At 47.6% G+C, this 20,781-nt stretch overlaps 1 long non-coding RNA gene across 1 annotated transcript in view; it reads left to right on the top strand.

The window, feature by feature from the left end:
• Nucleotides 1-20,462: 20,462 nt before the first annotated feature.
• The window catches only part of LOC142047785 (uncharacterized), a 6,610-nt gene continuing 6,291 nt past the window's right edge, over nt 20,463-20,781 (top strand). The window contains exon 1 of the long non-coding RNA XR_012657032.1: nt 20,463-20,528. This is a non-coding gene — a long non-coding RNA (uncharacterized LOC142047785). The remainder of the gene's footprint in view (nt 20,529-20,781) is intronic.

Genomic DNA, 20,781 nt, shown 5'->3' with positions numbered 1-20,781 from the left:
TAGCGAGAGGTTGGAGGGGACACAGCCTGTGGTTGCTGTCTACAGAGTCCCTCGGCCATGGCCCAGAGTAGTGGGTGGGCCTGCGTCCCTCACCCCTTCCTTGCCACTGGGGACGTCACCAGACAATTGGCTGTGTTTGCCATTGAAGGAACTGGCTGGGCAGTTGACTGCAGTTCCTGCAGAAGGGGGGAGAAACGAGTGTGACACAGCTGGAGGACTGTGTCCTGAAGAAGACACTGTGGTCCTTGGGGAGACACGGGTCCAGAAGCAGAGGTGATGGTGGGTGAGACATCACCAGAAGAGGGTGCAGAGCTAATTCCCAAGACAGCCACCAGGAGGCACCACAGTGGTGAGTGGTAAGTCACAGTTGGCTTTAAAAGAGATCAGGGGTTTGGTGCTTGTGAAGCCTGGCAAAGGAAGCCTGCTGTTTCTACAATGCAACAGCAGGGCAAACTTCCTGCCAGCAGGCCTCAACCCTGATCTGAGGGTGCTTTTCTCTAAGGCTAATAGATTAGTTCAGTTTCCATGGCTTAGGCAGTTCTTGGTTTCTCTGCTGAGCTACCACTTAGTGTAAAGCTGGTGGTAGTTTGGGATGTGGAAGATGGAGCTGAGGCTCAGACTCGTCTCATATAGGGGCCTCCAAAGATCCATTTGATGGGAATAATTTTGAATCCCTAAGCTGGGCTGGATTCCTAATGGTGATTTACAGACCAAATGCTCAGATGCTTGTTAGCAATGTCCTGAAGCACCCAATCCTTTAGTAAGTTAATGCTTGCGAGAGCGACCCTTGTATTGTGGAACAATAAATGTATTAACTCAAGTTCTGACCTTTAGAGGACAGCACCCACTAACCAGAATACAAATGCTAAAAATACAGCAGTCAGTTATTAATGCAGCATCCACATTCACCTCTAAATATAAGGTTTTGTAATGTTTCGGCATCTGTTCTAAAGTTCTCACATTCACATATATTGTTTCAGCCTAAGTTGTTGTGTATCTGAAAGTTGGAGGGTAAAACCTACTCAACTCAGAGCGCTGTCACTTGAGCAGGGGGAATAACTGGGATAGAAACATTCTGTCTTCGTCTGAGGAGCATCTCATGGCAGCAGAGCCAGCTGGTTGTGAACTAGCACTAAAATGTTAGGTATCAGAATTCCTCAGTTTTAGTCTCTGTGCCAGCCCCCCGTTGGGTTAAGATCCCCCTCTCAGTCTGGCCTGCAAGGACCCTTGGCTGGGGGTGTCTTTCTGCGCTGGGCCCTTTGCCCAGGGTCCCCCCTTGGCTGGCCCTAGTTGCTCACCACACCTGGCTCTGTGGCTGCAGCTCTGCTCCCAGCACAGAATCTGCACTCCCTGGGCTGTCTCTATCTCTGCTCCCAACTCTGAGCTGCTTTTCTGGCCGATCTGGCATGGTTTGGCTCCCCAGCTCAGCTTGGGGCCCCTCCTTTTTCCTTAGCTCAGCCCCACTCTGTCTGACTCAGACAATTTCAGGTCACACAGAGGACAGGACCCCCCTGGCCTCCTGACTCCCTGATTGACAGGGCAGGCAGGCTAATCAGGCTCAGAGGCTGAGGCTGACCTGGAGCATTGGCCTCTCCCCAATCTTTTAGTGCTGGGAGCTAGCCAATCAAAACACCCCCACTGAATGTTAGTAAAGAGGCAACAGTCCCCTTACATCAGCGAGGCAAAGCAGAGACTTGAAGATGTTGTATTAGACCTGTATGGCAATGCCAGCTCTGCTGTGTGACCTTGTCTGACTGCTGCTATCTCATCTATACAACAAGTGAATGGTAGTTGCCTCCCCTAAAATGGGGGGATAAGATTAGCCCAGAGATGAGCTGGGATTAGAACACATGACTCCTCGGTTTGTAGCTCAGTATGCTGTCAAGGGTAGGAGGACTAAATCTGTCACCCTTCCTCAACATGTGATATGCTACCATTTATGCAGCAATGTGTGACAGACCTGCAAGATGAGTGACACTTGGCAGGCCTGAGGTCAATGCAATTGGACCTTTTCAAAGGAGATCTACAGCATGTGCAGTGGGAAGGGGAGGGAGGAAGCATCTCTGTCCCTTTGTAGATGGTTCTGCAAAAGAAGCATTTCAGCCTTGTATTGATTTTCCTGGGTTTGCATCCTCATCTCTCCCTCCAGGCTTCCTAGCACTCATAGTCAGTCTTTTGCCTCACTGTTGCAGACCAATCTGGTTGTTCTCACTGCCACAGCTAACATTACCGTGAACACTCTAAACATACCATCCAGGTCAGCATAACTGGGTTAACTCTGTCCAAGTGGAAAAAGGAACGGTTCTCAAGCATTCAAGGACGCTCATACCATGCAGTGTTCAGGGGCCTTCTCCAGGCATCCTGCAGCCCGCGTAAATCAACTTCAGATCAGAGAAGGGGAGCTCTAAGTCCTCCCCGGCTTGAGGCCGATTTGTCATTGGGATCTTTGTTTCCCCCCGCAGTTCGGTCTTTCTCTAGAAATACACAGTAAATAAGGGTACGTCTACACTGGAGCTGTCATTTGCAGCTCAGGCAAATGTGTGTGTGCTAGCTCTGATAGAACGATCATACTAAAAACAGAAGTGTAGCCATGGCAGTGAGAGCAGGAAGATGGACTAGTAGTTCAGGTACAATCCCACACGGGACCCTCCATACTTATGTGGGTAGCCAGCCCATCCCCCTGCCCACACTGCCATGGCTACACTTCTGTTCTTAGCTCTGATAGAACGATCATTCTAAGGCGCAAGCTGGAAATTACCCCTCCAGGTGAAGGTAGATGTACCCTCAGAATGACTTTAAAGCAGTCAGTGCACTGTGTATGACAAGCTGCTGCCCACAGCTGAGCAGCACTCACTTTTTTATAAATGCTTGTTATAACATTTGTATTGCAGTAGTGCCCAGAGGGCCCAGTCATGGACCAGGATCTGTGGTGCTAGGTGCTGTACCGACACAGAACAAAAAGACAGTCTCTGCCCCAAAGAGCTTTCAGTGCAGTCTAAGCCCATTAATGAAGGCTATACCCCAGTGTGGCAGTTCTTCAGCTTACTAAGTATTATTCATGGAGTGAAATTCACCCCAGCATGAGGCCTAACCACCATCTGAGTGTTATTCAAGCCCCATTGTGATGGCTTATGTTGGGTGTAAGTGGAATGAGCCTTAAGCGGGCCCACAGTGAATTTTGCGCAAAACGTCTAGATGCGTGTCCGGTGCTTAGCAAAGGGTGTGAGTCACATGAGAGTGAGGAGATGTGCAATGTTATCAATCTTATCTATAGGTGTTCTCTCTCTAGACACTATATGTTGCTGTTGAGAGGGATTGTGGGCTTGCCTTGTTGGAGGTTGGGGTTGCAGTGTGCTTGCCTTAGTTGGGGGCGTGGGGGAGTATGCCAGGGTTTTGCATTTCCAAGGTGGCAACTCTTGTTCCAGTCCAGGGCACAGCAGTAAGCAGCTAAATCCTGCTCACCAGGGTGCTATACTGGCACTGCTGCCTCGCTGGACCGCTTCTGACCAGTCCCCTCTTTTCACAATAGATAAAGACCTTAAATAGCAGCAATCAAAGATGAAGTCTCAGACCTCCTGAGAGTCTTCGGTCTCTCCTCCGAGGGTCTGGCAAAGTCACTATAGCCAGGCCTCCCACAGCAGGAGTGCTGCAGTGCTCTCTCCCAGGAGCTCAGTGTGAATGGGAGGTGATATGTAGGGTGGAAATAGCCCTCAAAGGACCTCAGAAGTGAAAACGAGCAGCTTATGTTTGATGTGATAGACAAGGGGGAAACCATGAAGGGATGTAAAGAGGGGTGACATGGTCAAAGCAACAGGCTAGAACAGCAGTTCTCAAACTGTGGGCCGGGACCCCAAAGTGGGTTGTGACCCCATCTTAATGGGGTCACCCAGGCAAGCATTAGACTTGCTGGGACCTGCGGTTGAAGCTGAAGCCTGAGCACTCTTCCCCCTGCACCCTGGGCTGCGGGGCTCAGACTGCAGCTTTCTCTTCCCCCTCCAATCCAGGGTGAGGGGAGGGGGAGGATAGTGCAAGGAACAGATTAAGCAGCTCAAGACCACTACTGTAAAACCAGGGATGAGAACCACGCCTCTGGGAACTCATTAACATCCTGCCCCTTGTTTGGGCAGTTTGAATAGATGCTGGGAACAGTGGTTCAGGATGCCCTGGTCAGCCTGGATGCCAACCTTCTGACTTCAGAATCTATTATGGAAATACATAGGAGCCAATAGGTGCCAGATCAGGCTACTGCAGTGACTCTGTGCTTCAAATCAGTTCCTGAGGAGGCTTCACTGCCGCAGCAGCTGCAGCATGTCCTAGGTACATACTTAGAGGAGCTGTTTGATGGTCTTCTGAAGGAGCAGCCCACGACAGAACCAGCAGCAGAAACAGAACAAGCAGATTAGCCCAGAACCTGGTAGGTGTTGGCTCCATGTTGTTTGTTTGTTCATATAGGAATGGGAGGGATTTCAAGTTTATGGCTAATGCAAAAGTCATTACATAAGCAGCAGCGTGTATCTGCTAATGGTGGATAGCGTCACATCCCCACCACCAGCCACTACATGGAATTCAAAGTGGAGACTGGAAAGCAAGTATTTACAGTTAAAGTTTTACTAAAAACTCACACATTCTTGCAAAGATATGGCAGGGTTTGAAAAATAAAAACTTTATATTGTCTTCCCTGTTACTACCTTGTTTCGTACGACTGCCAACCCAACAGAGTAACAAGCTACCTTTAAACAGTTAACTTCGTGGGGGAGGTTAAATATAGTCAATGGGTGACAAAATCATTAGCCCAGAATATTGCTGGGGGTTGATATGCATTTCAGAAATTTGCTGGGGGGCTTGGAGGGGGAATGGCTGTGTAGTTCTTTGCTAATCCATATTAGTGTGTTTGCATGCAGTCATAAGGGGCTATATTACAAGCTGTGGGGAGGCAGTAATTCAGATGGATGCTAACGCAGCATCCTGTTGATTGCCCCATGAATTTTGACCCAGTCCCAGGTACTGATAGCTGCAAACTTTCCCCATACCAGGCACTCCACAGAGGTAGCCAGATTTCAGGGAAGGGTGTATTTTCTGAACCCACCTCTGTGGTTACCAGCCCGCTCCACTCGTTGAGGTCCTGGTCAGCCATCATAAGTTTGAAGACTCCTGTAGCATACATGGCTGGCTGGCCCCCAGCAGGTTGGAATAAATTATTCCTTTTCCATTCAGGAACCACAAGAATTGTTATGTCCTCCAAAAGGTGGAAGGCCCAAAATGATAGCGAAGGCGTAGGTAGCAAGTCACGGCCTCAACTCACCAAAGCCTAAGATGGTCTGCAATTTTTAAACACAGGATTTGTTAATTTTAACTTACCATAGTTTGTGCATTCTTTTCATTCTCATTAACTCACTCAGTTTTCTCCCTGGAGCTTGTTGGAACAAATATTCCCCTTGCTATGTACTGAGGCTCAATTTTACAAAGTATCACTTTTTGGCCTTGAGATTCCACAAGGCTCTTTTCTCTGCTGATGAAGGGAAGCCTTTTTGAATGACTGAGCCAACAATGTCCTGTTTGAGATCTGCTTGCAGGTCCTTCAGCCTCTATAGCCCCTTCTGCCTCAGCAGCTCACCCAAATTCCAGCAAAACCTGGGTTTCCAACTGTCAGACCAGTCCAAGGGGCAGTGTTCCTGTCATGAACGTATAGTGGACGTGGTGGACAGGGCCAACAAGCAGGTGTAATGCCAAAGGGAGAAGGATTCAGGGCAAGTGAAAGCCACAGGTGGGCTGCAGAGTGCGAGTTCAGAATTGCAGCATGCAAGGGGAGACGTGCAGCGCAGGTTCTGGAACAGGGGCCTTGGTTGAAGGAGGATGAGAGTGCAGCAGAAAGACCTGTTTTTGAGAGGCTAATGGCCACAAGAGTCCAGGCTCCTGTTGTGCCCACATCACAGCCGGAGGCCCCACAACTGTACCATGTACTGCAGGGCAGGAACAGTTTGGACAGTTCCATGGGTGACCCATGCAGCCAGGACTTAACAGGAGCTGGACAGGGCAAATCTACCCCATGCAGGCCCTCTCTCCCCTGCATGCCTCCTCCCCCATGCTCACCCTGTCCACCTGCAGGCGTCCACCCTGGGCAGCAGTGCCAAGTATGTGCTAAATGCACAAGGAAGGGAAAGGAGAATGGGGCAACCAAGGGGACATACAAAATTAGGGGATTTTTTTTTATGGCACCATTTGCACTGTTCAGTGTTTGGTTTATGCACTTCGTTTTATTACTGCTTTGGGTGTTTTTTTATTACTGTTGTTTCCTGTTCTAATGGCAGCTGGCCTGCCTGGTGATGCTGTAATAGTAGTTGGGGTTTTTTATTTTTGTTTGGAATACAGCCATGTTCACAAATAGTCTTTTATTTTATTAAGAATGTTTATTGCCATCACTACATCATATCATATTGTGCATTTTGAATCATAAAATTAAACACAGGGTAAGGCACAACTGGTAAGTTGTATCTGAACACAATTTCTCAGTAGGTCTATGTACATCTAGCCGTAATGTATATGCGCAGTTTCCCTCATCTCCATTTCATAAGCAGTCAGCTCATCCATAATAAAAATTCATAACAATCAACCCCTGACCATATTCCCTGTTCCATTGTGTGATGTGACACTACCTAATTTACTGTAAACCTAGATATACAAACACATTCACAAAGGTACTGATTTCCCTTTTCCATTGGCCCATGCAAGTCCACAATATGGGAGCACAGGGCATCCCTGATTTCTCTTGCCCATGTGCATCCTGCTCCAGGTGTGACAGGTGAACTTTCTGGCTGAGTGGACCAGTTCAGCAATCTGTTACTGTCATAGCTCCATGCAGGGGTAAATGGCTCACCTTTGGCTTCGCAAAGATTATGAAGAGCACAGCAAGGCACAGTAACATGGACAGGATTCATGACAATGCCAGCAATCGGCCAAACACACATTGAACTACCATTCTACACCTACTGAGAGTGTAATTAAACCCTCAGTTGCCAGGCATTCTGAGGTCACAATGTGGTCTCATAGGCTGAGGCAGGAGGGGGGACCCCCAGGATAACAGTGGGGACAGTAACTCCATTTATGACAATGTCATTTGGTGGGAATAGTGTCCTGGCCCGTCCATCAAGGTAGACTACCAATCAGTGGAAAACCCTGGCATCATGATCTTTTCCAGTGCAGCCCACATTGGTGTCCATAAATCTGTCTCTGTGGTCCACAAAGGCCTGCATAACAATGAAGTGGTACCCTATGTGATTTATGTCCTCATTTGTTCCCTGAGGAGGACAAATTATGGGCATATGAGTCCCATCAATGGTCCTGGCACTGTATGAAAATCTCATTCACCCAAAACCAGCAATTACTTCAGGAATATTGTTTAGGTCCATCACCTTTGGGTAAATCATACACAAGAGAAACTCCATTTTGAAGTCACCAGACTCCATTTTGTAGCCCTGGCTTCCATTTTGAATAAACAAGAGTCACTCCACCATTAGATGGAAGCTGCATGTCACATAGCACCGGGAATTGGCGGGAAAATCAAATTGGTGGGGAAAAGAAGGTTGTAAACAATGATTAACAGATCATAACACTGTGAAGTAAATAAGGGAAATAACAGTCAAATGGAATAATTGATATGTGATCGTTACTGAAGTAGGATATAAAAATTGGCAGCAGCTGACAGTTGAGAAGACAGCTGAGAGAAGGACAAATAGCGCAGTCTCTGAAGAACAGCAACAGAGGGAGTCCTGTGCTGTCACTAGAAGTGAGGAGCTGAGGAGACGCAGGGAGAGAGAGGGAGAAGAAGCAGAGACCTGAAAGGAGACCAAAGAGAGATGAGACCTGATATGAAAGACACTAACAGACTGTTACCAGCAGCTGTCAGCGACCTGTGTAAATCTGATCACCTGAAGTGGGGTACAACCACTTAGGATCATCTTACCTGTTTGTCACTGTGGTTTGGAGTGCAACAGCCCGTTGTGTGTGGATTTGTGTTTTAGATTATGATTGTGTCAGAGATTGTTGTTTGCACCAATAAAAGGTGTCTTGTTTTGGAAAAGAACACTGCTTGTGTCAATCATTTATTAGAAGGCTGTATTCATGTCCTCTAAGGGTAACAGGTCTGAGCTGTTCTGGAGAGTTTCTGAAAGAGGGAACCCCTGGCAATCCCAAGATATTCCTTAGCCACCCTGGAGACCCATACCTTAGGAGAACAGACTGGTATACAGGTGAGCTATTCTGGGGGTACCCTAATTCTGTTTTTGGGGTAACATGATCACCTCAGAAACCTCCACCACCACTTTACCAATAGTTGACTTTCCAACATCAACATGGTTAGCAATGGACCTGTAGCAGTCCGGGGTAGCCAGCTTCCAGATTATTATAGCAACCTGCTTCTGGACTGGTAGGGCCATCCTCATACATGTGTCATGACACTGGAAGGTTGGGGTGTGCTGCTCAGAAAGCTCCAGAAATGTAGCTTTCTTCATGTTAACGTTCTGGATCCAGGTCCACATGACAATGTGATCCCACCAGTCTATGCTTATGGTCATTCTCCAGAAGCAACAGTCTATGTAAGGGGCATCATCAGTGACCATACTGAGTGTCATGAGCAGCATCAGCGAGTTCAAGTCCACTATCAGAGGGGTAGCCATGTTAGTCTGGATCTGTAAAAGCAGCAAAGAGTCCTGTGGCACCTTATGGACTAACAGATGTATTGGAGCATGAGCTTTCGTGGGTGAATACCCACTTCGTCGGATGCATCCAATGAAATGGGTATTTACCCATGAAAGCTCATGCTCCAATACGTCTGTTAGTCTATAAGGTGCCACAGGACTCTTTGCTGCTTCAAGTCCACTGTGTCTGTCTCATCCTCGTCCTCCATCAGGCACGCAAGGTAGGTCAGAAAATGCCACCAAAAAGTCCACCAGCATCAGATGGAAGCTCTGCCCGTTTCCTGAAACCGGAGCAAAAGCCCAAGCAAGAGAAGTTCTTCAAATGGCGACTACACCATGTTGCTGGCTCCAGTTGCCGGAGCATGCTGCCCCAAAAGACAGCATAGCAGGATGCGTTGGCGGGCTGCAACAGCTTCCTGTAATGGGGCGGGGAGGGGAGGGGATGGGAGACGTCACAATGTACCATGAACAAAGGGTTCGAACAGTCACATTTCAGGGGGGCAGTAGGAAGCCTGGAATATGGTAGCTTGACTTGCATCAGCATACTGGTGTAGACACTGGAGCCCAGTGCAGAGCCTGGGCTCAAAATTATTTAACCTAGTGTCACCAATGAGTGTGGAGGCTCAAACCCTGGGCTTTCTAACCCAGGGTCCACAGACTCGAGTCCCACTAACCCTGTGCTTGCATTGTAGTGCAGACATACCCTTGGAGACTAGGATGAGGCCTATGTGGAGAGCAGGTTATCTGACATCTGCCTACTACAAGGCTTGTACACCTTCCTACGAAACATCTGATGCTCACCCTGAAGGGATCCTGGACAAGATGGGCCTTGGGCCTGATCCAGTCTGCCAATTCTTATGTTCCTATGACATAAACACAATATCTTGTGTGCAGCACCCAGCACAATGTGATCCTGATCCCTGATTGTGGTCTCTAAGCAGCACCACCCATATGAATAATCATTAATAACAATCTGGCATGTTGTAAATAAAACTGTCCTCAAATGTGCCTACTTTTTATACTCTGTTTTGCCCATTTTAGCATAGATATCTGAAGTGGGGGATGTAAGAAAAATGTAAAATGGAAGTATGGAGGGCTTCCTTTCCCTGCCCTCCCATTTACTGGAGATCTGGTTTACAGCAAAAGCAATTATCATCTGCCATTGCATGTAAATCATTTAGCAGGGGGTTAGCTGCAAAATCTGAACCCAAACATCAGGTGAGCCAGAAGAAATAAGAGGGTGGCTGGCTGGCTGATCTCTTTCAGACAGGCTCTGGGAGGGCTGCTTATTTGCTGCAGACCTAGTTTTATGTTCCATCAACATGGCAGTTTATTGGCAGCCAGGCACCTTGATATAAACCCACATAATGTCTCCACCTGCGTGTGAATGACTGGAATGGAGATGCTTGAGGACACTTGAGCTGGGCTCAGTGCTCTGGGGAGAGGATGTTAAACAGGAATCCACTGGAAGGCACGGTCAGCTAATGTTCTAGTTGTATCCCCTGGGAATCTGAATTTAAATCCGTTCAGAACAATGAGCGGAATGGCTGTAAAAGTTCAAGGATGGGATATGCTGCCTTTTATGTCATTTGCCACAGAACCATTCAAGTTTGGTGTTATAGCGCAATGGCGGGACACTGCGTGAGATGGGCCCAGGTAAACACCAGCTGGGAAATGGCCTGCAAGCTGAGCACTGGGCTGTTCTCCTAACTACCCAAGCTCTAACTATGGCTATGCACTGTGGCATGGAGGATGCAGGGGACATCTGGGCAAAGAGCTTAGTGGAACTAGTCACTGCACAGCGTTGTAGTTCGACCCAGGCTGCAAGACTCACTCCCAGTAGCTGTGCAAACGTACCCACAGAGGCCAGAGGGATCAAGAGCTAGTAGGGTCCAGGTCCCCAGCACAGCTCTCAGAGCAGGTGGGAGCTTATGAGGGCTGAGTTCCACCATTTCTCTGTTTTGTATAGAACTGCAATTGTATGTTCCCGAGGGTGGCTCAGCCCTGTCACCCCATCTCTGGTGGGACCTCCATTAGACGGCCATGCTGAGCACACAGTATCCTGGGACGTCTTGGTTTAATTCCCAGCAATGGCATGAAGTCAGCACAGGGAGGCACTCCTAGGTGAGTCAGCATGGGGTAGGCAGTCAGCACTTTAAAGTGGGATCAGCCCCGCTGGAGAAAGAGCTTTGCTCACCAGAAGTCAGGCCAGAGAGCTCTGGCAAACACAAGAGCTTCCCCGTTTGTAGCTTGTGTATTTGTTTTGGAGATGCCTGGCTGGGAAACTGCAGGGGAGGAATGCAGCAGCCAGAGACATCTCCCAAATGTCTGTTTATTTTGGATAAACCAGAACTCCCAAAATAAACCCAGATCCTAGCCCGTGTGGACGTCTCTCTTTAGTCACTCAGGTCATGTCTACATTGTAATGTAAGCCCAGGGTTGGTAGAACTCCAGTTAGCAGACACTGGGTTTGTTAACCTAGGGCTTGAGTGTCTTCACTCATTTATAACCCCATATTAGGAACTGTTGAACCCTGAGCCCAAACCGGGGCTCCAAGTCTGCGCTGCCTTATGTGGGCCCAAGTTCAACCACCCATATCCCAGACTTCCTAGCACCCTCTCAAAATGTAGCTGCTCTAGCCCTTTGTTTGTGGTGCAGTGTGGGAATACTTGACTATCTGCCAAACTTGATTGTCCAGACAACAAAGTTGGCCCATGGGATTGTGGGATACTTTTGGCAGACTCCCAGAGCAGAGGTTCTCAAACTGGGGGGGGCATGAGAAGTAGCCTCCTAGCGTCCACCAGCTGCCCAGCTCCGAAGGCAGAGAAGAGAGTGGTGGCTGCTGGCTGTGCACCCAGGTGTTGCCACCCTTACTTCTGCACTTCTACTGGCAGTAGCAATGCCTTCAGAGCGGGGCATCCAGCCAGCAGCTGCTACTTTCCGGCTGCCCCGCTCTGAAGGCAAGGTGGTAAACATATTGGTATATGTACCTGTGTGGCAGGTGAGGGTGAGGGGCAAACTATTACAGAAACAAAGAAGGCAGGGCGCAATCAAATAAGTTTGAGAACCACTGACCCAGAGCACGACTCCAGTGGGACTGCACCTACACTTCAAAGCAATAGGCCTTGAACCCTGGATCACAGCTTGACTCAGGCTTGGACCCTCCATCCCCATAGGGTCCTGGTACCCTGAGTCTGAGCCCTGGGTTAGCATGATTTGTGTGTAGGTAAAAGGGGGGGATACGCTTGAGCCTGAGTTCTAACCCTGGGCTTACACTGCAGTGTAGACACACCATCTGAATCTGGCAGCACCATAACTTGGTTCAGAGAAGCCAAGACACAGATTGCAACACAAATTTAATTCCTGCCACTTTGAAAGAAAAGATGAAACCGAACAGTTGATTTTTCTAATGGCCTCTACACCTCTGTATGCCCTGCTGCCCAGCTCATATTTACTTGGAACCATTACAGAGGAACAGGCTGCCGCATCATAAAAAAGCCTCCCAAGTTCTTCTCCCCAAGCCTAGATGGAGCTTTAGATAATATTGACGAGCCACTGAATGGCGACAATAGGAACATCATGACTGAAATGGGTAACATTGCTTCTCTGAAAGGACAGCAGTAAAATTGAGCCAGACCCCAATTTTTGATTCCCAGGTTGCCATGCAGTCATCTGTGCCATTTTGCATTCAGTGGTTCCACACCAGCCTCCTGGGACTCATTTTTTTGCCTTATTCAGCATCCAGCCAAACGGTTATTTTTGCAATGAAAGCTCATGAAAACATGAATTTTCTAAGGCAAACCTCAGTTCCAAAAATAGACCTTTCTTGCCCATTTTCCCCAGAAATGGGTTAATTTTTGCAAGAAACTGGCTCATTTTCACTAGATGGCATACCCATTTTTGCTTGAAAAACATACATCATTTAAGTGCCATTTTCCATTAAAACAGGAAAATGTGCGAAAGAAGTTTGAATTCTGAATAGTTTTGCATTGTGTTGCCAATATTTTACACCCCTCTAGATAGGTGAAATTCCTCTCTGTGCATGAGACCTAGTGTCACATAACCTCTGTCCCACCAGTGTGCATTTCACTAAGGGAAAGTGGTTAGGAAGTGTTAAAGGAAAAGGCTAAAATGCTGGTTTGACATGGATGTTTCTCTGACTATTCCCAGCCATGAGATGGGGAGAACTAGGGTAGAGCCAAGGAGAAGAGATCAAAAAAAAGAAGAAGAAGAGGAAAAGTTATGTAAAGTTTCACTTCCTCTGAATACAATTAGAGACTGTCTCTGGGTCCACTCTTCAATACTGAGCCAGGTTCCTTCCGTCCCATTGTACTTCCCTTTCCTATGCTTTGGAGGTTACAGCTGGCTGGGTGTTTAATGGGGGGTTAACGCAGTGCCCGGTAACAAACCAGCTGATTCATTACAGTACACATCTGGGTTTGGCTGTGCCCACTCAAATAGCCCCCTGGCTAGATGGACTATATAGGGGAGTAGGAGGCCTCTTACACCCTTGTACGGGCTACCCAGACCTTGGGACCAGGTATGCATGCCAAAGAGGGCACCGCATGGCCAACTGCTCCCTTTATTCCTTAGAGCAACTGGGCAGGGAGTGAATGAGTCTTTGGGACCAGTGGAGGAAGTTTCATAATCTGCCACTGGGAAAGGCCAGCAATAAATGACTAGCCCCTGGAGTAAGGTGGAAGCAGGGAGATATTGTGAATCAGTAGCCCAGTGCCTCTCAGGGCTATCTGTGGATGATACAGGTTACACCCCACTCCATGCCCAGGCTATGCCCAAAGGCACAGTCTCACCTGTAGTTTATAATAGGTAATTTTGCTATTGGAAGTAATACAGACACATTATTTTTTCCCATCTGTCCTTTAAATGCCATCAGAGTCCTTTATAAAAAATGCTTCCCTTCTCCTCTTCACTGATTTTGAACCAGATGCCACAAGACAGAGTAGAACACCTGGCATATAAACCAATTTTTAATATACTCAGCTGGGAACAGCATACTCAAATATGAACATCTATAATCACACTGCCTTGTAAACATCCAGACTAGAGCAGAGCGAATGATCTACTGCACAGTCTGTGTTTCTCCACACCCCACCCCATTCACTCGTTATTTTCAAACAGACCGTGACATGCTTGACTTGTATTTGTGAAATGATTTGTGAATTTCTTGAGCAAATACTTCCTGCTCAATTGTTCACCAAGAGTTTTTGTTCGGAATATTAGCCATTTGCAGTTACAGCTGTTTGGGTCAGATGATGCTCTCTGGGTTGTGAGTTTCAGCTAGGCCCCCCTGAATTCATTTAGGGTTTGAGCCCTACTCCAACTGATTCCCAGTGAGATTTGGGTGGCAACTCCCTTAGAGTCCTTTGAAAATCTCAGCCTTAAAGAGGTAGGGGTGAAATCCACCCCAGGCACGGACCCTAGATAGTCACTGCTTCTTCAAGTGACGTCAGCAATACAGAGGTTATTAACCACCAACTTCCAGCTTTCACATTCGCTGTAATGTCCTTTGGATACCAGTTCATCTGCCAGCCATATTTCCAATATAGCTTATTCTTTTCCTTCCTCTTCCTGGTTTGCCTGCAATCTTGTCGATAGTAGGACTGCTGGAACCAAATTGCACTGTGATTGGTGAGCAATGTGTTCGCAGAAAGATGTTACATCTCCACTAGACCTCAAAACAGGGCTTCAGTGTGACTTAAGTTGTGTATATAGGGTGGCAACTCACAGGGGAGTGAAGCAGCGACCTCCAGAGCCAAAAGCATGAATCTCTATAGCTTACGTTAAGAACCAGGCTCTGTGCCAGGGGGCTCTGTAATAGACTCTTATCCTCTGTGTATTGGGCACAAAGGACAACATGTAACACACACTGACCAGTGAGGCACTCCTTGGCCTGCCAAAGTGGTACAAAGTATTTGTGTGAATAAGTATAGGGCTGAGTGTCTCATAATGCCCTTTTGGGATAAGCAAGGGAAAGTAAATCAAGTAGGTCGTCAGCTAAATGCAGCCACTGCTAGGGTTGCACATAGCTGTTGTTTAACAGCAACAGTGCACAACGGTTTCATCCAATGATCTTCAGACCAGGAACCAAGAGGAAGGCAAGAAAAATATTTTATCCAATTGAAGTTGCAGGGGAGGCAGAATGTAACTACAGGAACGCGGTCTGATTACTAAAGTTAGCACTCTTCTACTACAAGTGCTATGTGACTTTGAATGGCCTCATGGAAAATTGGTGTTTTGGATCAATGAATAATTTCATGGAAACTGTCTGAAAAGTTTAGATTTTTTATTGAAAAAAAAGAACATTAGAAAATGGAAAATCTTGGGCCAAAGATTTAAACTGTTTTAGTTTTCGGCAGCTTTCAGCCAAAAATGTTCAGTTGAGGGAGGAGAGGTTGATACAAAATTGACATTTCCTGTTGCTCAAACACCCATTTTCTGACGACCTCTGGTTGCAAAACTCCTCAGAAATGCACTTCGAGCAGTACAGCGCCCCAAAGGCCATCCTGCTGCATTGCTCCAGTATTGTCTCAGAAGAAACGATGCTACCTACTGAATTACCCGCATCACTTTTTACGGTGCCTAAATCGCCCATCCAGTTACTAACCCTGGCCTCCCCACTCCAGCTTCAGGAGCTGAAGGGGGGATTGGTTTATGACCAAATCCAGAATAGAAGGCACCTGCATCACGGATTATAGATTAAGAAACAATAAACCTTAAAAGGAATTATTTGGAAATCAGCCTAATCCCTGCCCCTGCTTTTTATGGCTGCAGGATTTGGAAACAGCAGTTTCTTAGTCAACTGGGTAAATCAAATTGTATTTGTTATTTCAGGTTTTGTTGTTCAGTGACCTTTCTGAGCAGAAAGCTCTTACAAGGATTGACATAGACAAGGGAGACAACAGCACTGGGAGTATGTCCACACTCCAGACTTTACATAAGTAATTCAACCTCAAGTGACTTCCCTCCAGTCAATTTGCAGGGTGCTCTCCTGGCCTGCGTCCGCAAAGACTCCAAGAGACAGAAGTCTGAGAAAACAGCCGGAATACTCTGAATTTTAGTGGCGGGCTGGTGCTTAAATTATGACCCCAACCTATAGCCAAACGCAAAAGCCAAGTTTGAGTTGAGCTCAATATGGCCTCTTTACAGTGCCACTGAGGAGTGAGAAAGAGGCTGAGTTACAAAACATTCAGCTGTTGGCCTTATGTCTCCCTTATATAGCGACTTGTGCAGTGATTGACAGTGGTGCAAAGGGAGTGTGAATCATGATCATTTGAACTCAGTAGCATTTTACACCACTCTGCACTGGTGTAAACAACTGCACCAGGTATCAGGAAACAGTGAATTTGGCCCACTGTTTGGATGTTGTCTTTTCTCTCTTGCTGTTGCTTAGCTGTGTATTTCTTACACACTCAGTAGCTTTCAGCTGGCTGCGAGTCATTCAGACACATGCAGGATAGAATTTCAGCTGGTCAGCAGATGGAGAGAGAGGCATCTGCCGCGCTAGACCATAAAGTAAAGCATCTTAAACTGACCTCACCCTTTACATACTCACAAATAGTGACACATGGACAAATTCTCCATCTTGCAACAAGACCACCATGAACTGTGAACCTATCAGCTTTCACAAGCTGAATGGGGCCAGGTTGGATCAGTGCTTGGCTGGTTCTGGCCTGAGCAGAGTGGAGAATCTGGCTTTCTGTCTCTGGGCCTGATTCACCAGTGCCCTGCAACTTGTGTCATCATTTAAGCCTGTGCAAAATGGATGTGCAATGCCACCAATTTCCTCACACTAATGTGAGTATCTTGCACTTATTCTGGTGAGGTAAGGCACAGGGTGGTGGGAATCTGGTCTGCAGTGTTTCAAGAGAGATGATTATTATGTTAGTCTGTAGGAACATAAGATAAAGGACTGGAAGGGCCTTTCTGGGTCATTAAATCCAGTCCCTTCCTATCTCAGGCAACCCTGTCACATAATCCTGTCCCTAAACGTATCAAGCTCCATTTTGTAACTAGCCAGGTTATTTGCCCCCCACTCCTCCAACTGGAAAACTGTTCTAGAACCTAATTCTCCCAGTCCTGTGAGTTTGGTTTTAAATTCTAGTTATGTCATAAACAAAGTAAATTTGGTGGGTTCCTCTCAGATACCCTTTTTCCTTCAAAGAAGCCAAGAAAGAGCCTGAATTGTGGCTGTGTTACTCCAGTTTTGCACTGATGTCACTGCACTGAAAACAGTGGAGCGCCAATGGTATGAACTGGCAGCGATGGTATGGAGAAACAGGCCTCCCGATCTTTTTTTTCTAACTATTTCTTTCCTACCAAAAGGAATCAGCTCTGAAGTTTAATCCCCTTAGTGCTTTTGGCAGGCAAAGGCAGGCACTGATTCCCACTGGCATTACTTGTCTTACCACTATTTCTGAGGATATTAGACATCAGAATTAAGAGAATGCAAACACGTTTTCAGACTCAGCTGGTGGCAGGAGGCATGAAGGAAAAAAACTCCTTGAACATTTCCAAGGTAGAGTCTGCCCCTCAGATACTATAATTCTTTACAAGGTCTCCTGTCTTTCATGCTTAATGTTTTCCAGGGTGAGTGACATGTTGAAAATAAGGTCAGTTGATGTGGTTGCTGAGTTACTGCCACTCATCTCATCTCCTCCCCAAGAAGAAAACTTTTAGGTGAGCTTTTGAATAGCCTGCTTGAATTAAACTCAGTGATCTTGCCGGCTTTCATCCCCACGCTTTGTTCTCCATTGAGCTTCACAGACACAGGAAGAAGCTCTGGGAACAATGGCCTCTGCCCACGATTAGAATACAGCCCAACTGGAACAAGCGGAATGTTGTACCCACAGCCTTCAGCATGCACATGATAATGCCGAGAGATGAATGACCAGCTACTCTGAAGGGAAACCATTTAGTGTAGCATGTGCACTTGGCTCATGCAATAGTTGGTAGGGTATAAAATGGCTAGGATGCTACCAGAGCAGCACTGCTATCCCAAAGTGTTCAAAATCATGACTCAGCCCCCACAAAATCCTGAATTTGACTTAAAACTCATGAGATTTTAAACAAATAAAAACTGGGAAGGATTCTAGTTTGAGCCTTTGGAGGCCACACTTCCAAGCTCTTCTCTGCAACCATGAAATGCACTTATATAAAAAAATAAACAAAAGCTGCTATTCTCAGCTAAACACCTGGCTCCAGGAGCTGGAGCTTTAAGAAAAACGTGAAACTCTGCAAGAGTTGGCGACACTGCCAGACTTAAGGAGAGGAGTCATAATGACAGGCCCTGGAACTATGGAGTGCATTGCACTCCAGTTATGGAGCCAAGGCCCCGTGATTTATGCAACAGAGCTGCACAGCTAATTGGGGATGGTGTGGCTGAATACAGAATAATTTGGTAACCATCTCTTTTACTAAAGTAATTCCAAAAATAAGACAGCAGGAGCTGAATCCTGTTTATGGCATGGTGAAGCCCATTATGAAAATCTGTCTGCCTCAAACTCAGAAAATCATGGTGAAAAAAGGTTACTTAAGGGAATACTTAAAAGCTGCAATGGAAAATCCATGTACCACTTGGGGTCTATGTTCCCATCCTTCTCCCTTTTTGTATGGAGGAAAATAGAGGAGAGTAAATATTGTAACAAATCTATGGCCACCTAGCTCTCCTCAACTGTTACTCTGAGCCAAAGAACCCTGGCCCTTTGAGCTATTTGAGACGGTCAGGTGTTAGCCTATGACTCACAGCTGAGCAGTTCTGCTTCCATCCAGCAGACAGCAGCAGTGTGTATGTGCACGCATGTACACGCGCGCACACACACACACACATGCACGCATGCCATTTGACTGCAATATTTATTGAGCCAAGTGAGCAGCAGTAATCTCCGCACTCTCCTTTCTAGCCCGAATCTCTCCATCCGGTGCCAAATCTTCCCCTGAACATAAGGACGTGTTCTGTATTCACTGCACACCTGCGGGTATCAGCGTGAGGTCTGCACTGAATGAACGGCTCTGCCCTTAAGTTTGAGTCCTTTGAAGTGTAAGATGCTTGCCTGTGGCTGCAGGTCAACGTGCCAGGCTCCTCATTAAGTTTTAAGATGTAGAGGATTAAAAAAGGGTTGATTGAAATGTCAGGCAGCGGCCTCTCGTTTCCACTGCTATGAAAGAGCAAGTTGAAAATAATAATAATAATAATGATAAAGCCCTGTAAGCTGCACAGGTCTTTGCCTTCTTTTGGATTGAATGTGATAAGAACTTACATAAAGAAAAGGCCACGTTGTCTCTGGCTGGATTTAGCACTGGCCCTTGGCAACTCTTTATCACAAAGGCAGCTTGCTGAGAAATAACACTTTACATTGCCAGGGCCAAAGCAGATGGAGGCTTGGAACCTTTGCCTCCCTCTTACGTCTCTGTGCTGCTGCTGCTGCTGCTGAGATCTGGCTCGGCCTGCGGTCCCCACATTCACGTCAGGTAACTTCAGAGCAAAAGAAAGCGCTAACGTCTGGGAGAGATTTAACGGAGGAAAATCCCGGGAGCTGAGATTTACAAATCGCATGACATTTACAAATGGCCACACTAATTACCAGCTACTGGGAGAGTAAATCAGGTTGGTCCGGCCCATATTTCAAAATTTGTTCCAATGTAAATTTGGCAGCAACCTCCTTCGCTGTCTTGGCTTTTATTCTGGTTTAATGAGATGAATGTTACAGCCAGAAGGACGGAGGGCCCAATCCTGCAATGGGGCTCTCTGGTTCACCGGGGCCCTCGCTTGCTCTGAGGTCCCTAGAAATCTGTGACATGTTAAGGAAGAAGCTGACATCCCTGAGGACAGTGTATTTTCCTTTTCAGGGCCGAATCCTGAGAGGTGCCTAGCCCACTCTGCACCCACTGAGACAACAGGCACTGCACAAGCTCAGTCACTCTCAGGATAATGTCAATGATATGAAGAAAATATCAAAAATAAAAGCAGTGCCAAGCTTCAAAGCTGTGTAGATCATACACATGACTCACAAAGCTTTGTTGGCAGAGCCAGATTCTCCACTCTGCTTCCTTTCACTGTGTGGATAAAGCTTCTTAAAACAAGGTAGTAGGTAAGAAAGGAACAAAGAATGAAGAGATGTAGGCTTGTGTCACTACAGGGGCAGAGGCAAAGCTGCTTTCACATGGTTTCTGCTGATCAGCAGGATGGATCACGCAGCAGGCTGTGATGCGTGCTTCCTGTCAGCTGACACTTGGCTGCTATGCAGTGTTTGATGCAACTGAATGGTGGATGTTTCAGTGTCCGGAAGGTGACTGTGCTAGGGAAGCACTGAGGAAGCATGAGGGTGTAAACAGAAGGAGCATGTTCTAGAGAAGGGTGATGTGGGAAGATGGAGGGAGCCCAGCAGTGGAATGGGTGAGGGGGATCAGGGCCGTCCAGAGAGAGGGGGAAAGTGGGGCAATTTGCCCCAGGCCCCGGGCTTCACAGGGGCCCCCACGAGAACGGCCGAGGCTCGTTCCCCAGCCCCAGCCAGACCTGACCCCGCTCCACCTCCTCCCGGACCCTCAGCGCATCCAGGAGCATCCCTGGACAGCAATAGCATGGCTCCGGCAGGGCCCCTAAGCTCTGCCCCGCTCAGAGGTGCATGGTCAGGGGGCGGGGCTGCAAGCTCCAGTCTGAGCTCAGCTCCCTCCACTCTGCCTGGAGCTCGCAGCCCTGCCCCCTGACCATGTGTCTCTGAGTGGGGTGGAGCTCTGGGGCCCCACCAGAGCCACGCTGCAGCTGTCGAGCGAGGCTCCTGGATGCACTGAGGCTCCGAGTGAGGGGAGGAGCCGGGGGTAAGGGGCGGGGGCCGGGGGGGCTGGCTAAGGGGCAGAAAGTCTCAGGGACAGTTAGGGCACAGGGAGGGGGCAGAGGTCGGGGGGGTGGTCAGGGAATCGGGTGGTTGGATCGTGGGCATTCTGGGGGGGTCTGTCAGGACTCAGCAGGGGGTAGATAGGGGACAGGGAGCAGAGAGGGGACAGGGAGCAGGGATGGGGTCTCTGGGGGACAGTGAGGGGACTAGGAGCAGGATGGGTTGGGGATTCTGAG

The sequence above is a fragment of the Chelonoidis abingdonii genome, chromosome 14 (genome assembly GCF_003597395.2).
Source record: "Chelonoidis abingdonii isolate Lonesome George chromosome 14, CheloAbing_2.0, whole genome shotgun sequence".
In the NCBI taxonomy this organism is placed as follows: Eukaryota; Metazoa; Chordata; order Testudines; family Testudinidae; genus Chelonoidis; species Chelonoidis abingdonii.
Note: the sequence above shows the minus strand (reverse complement) of the source record. Positions and strands in the feature narration are given on the sequence as shown.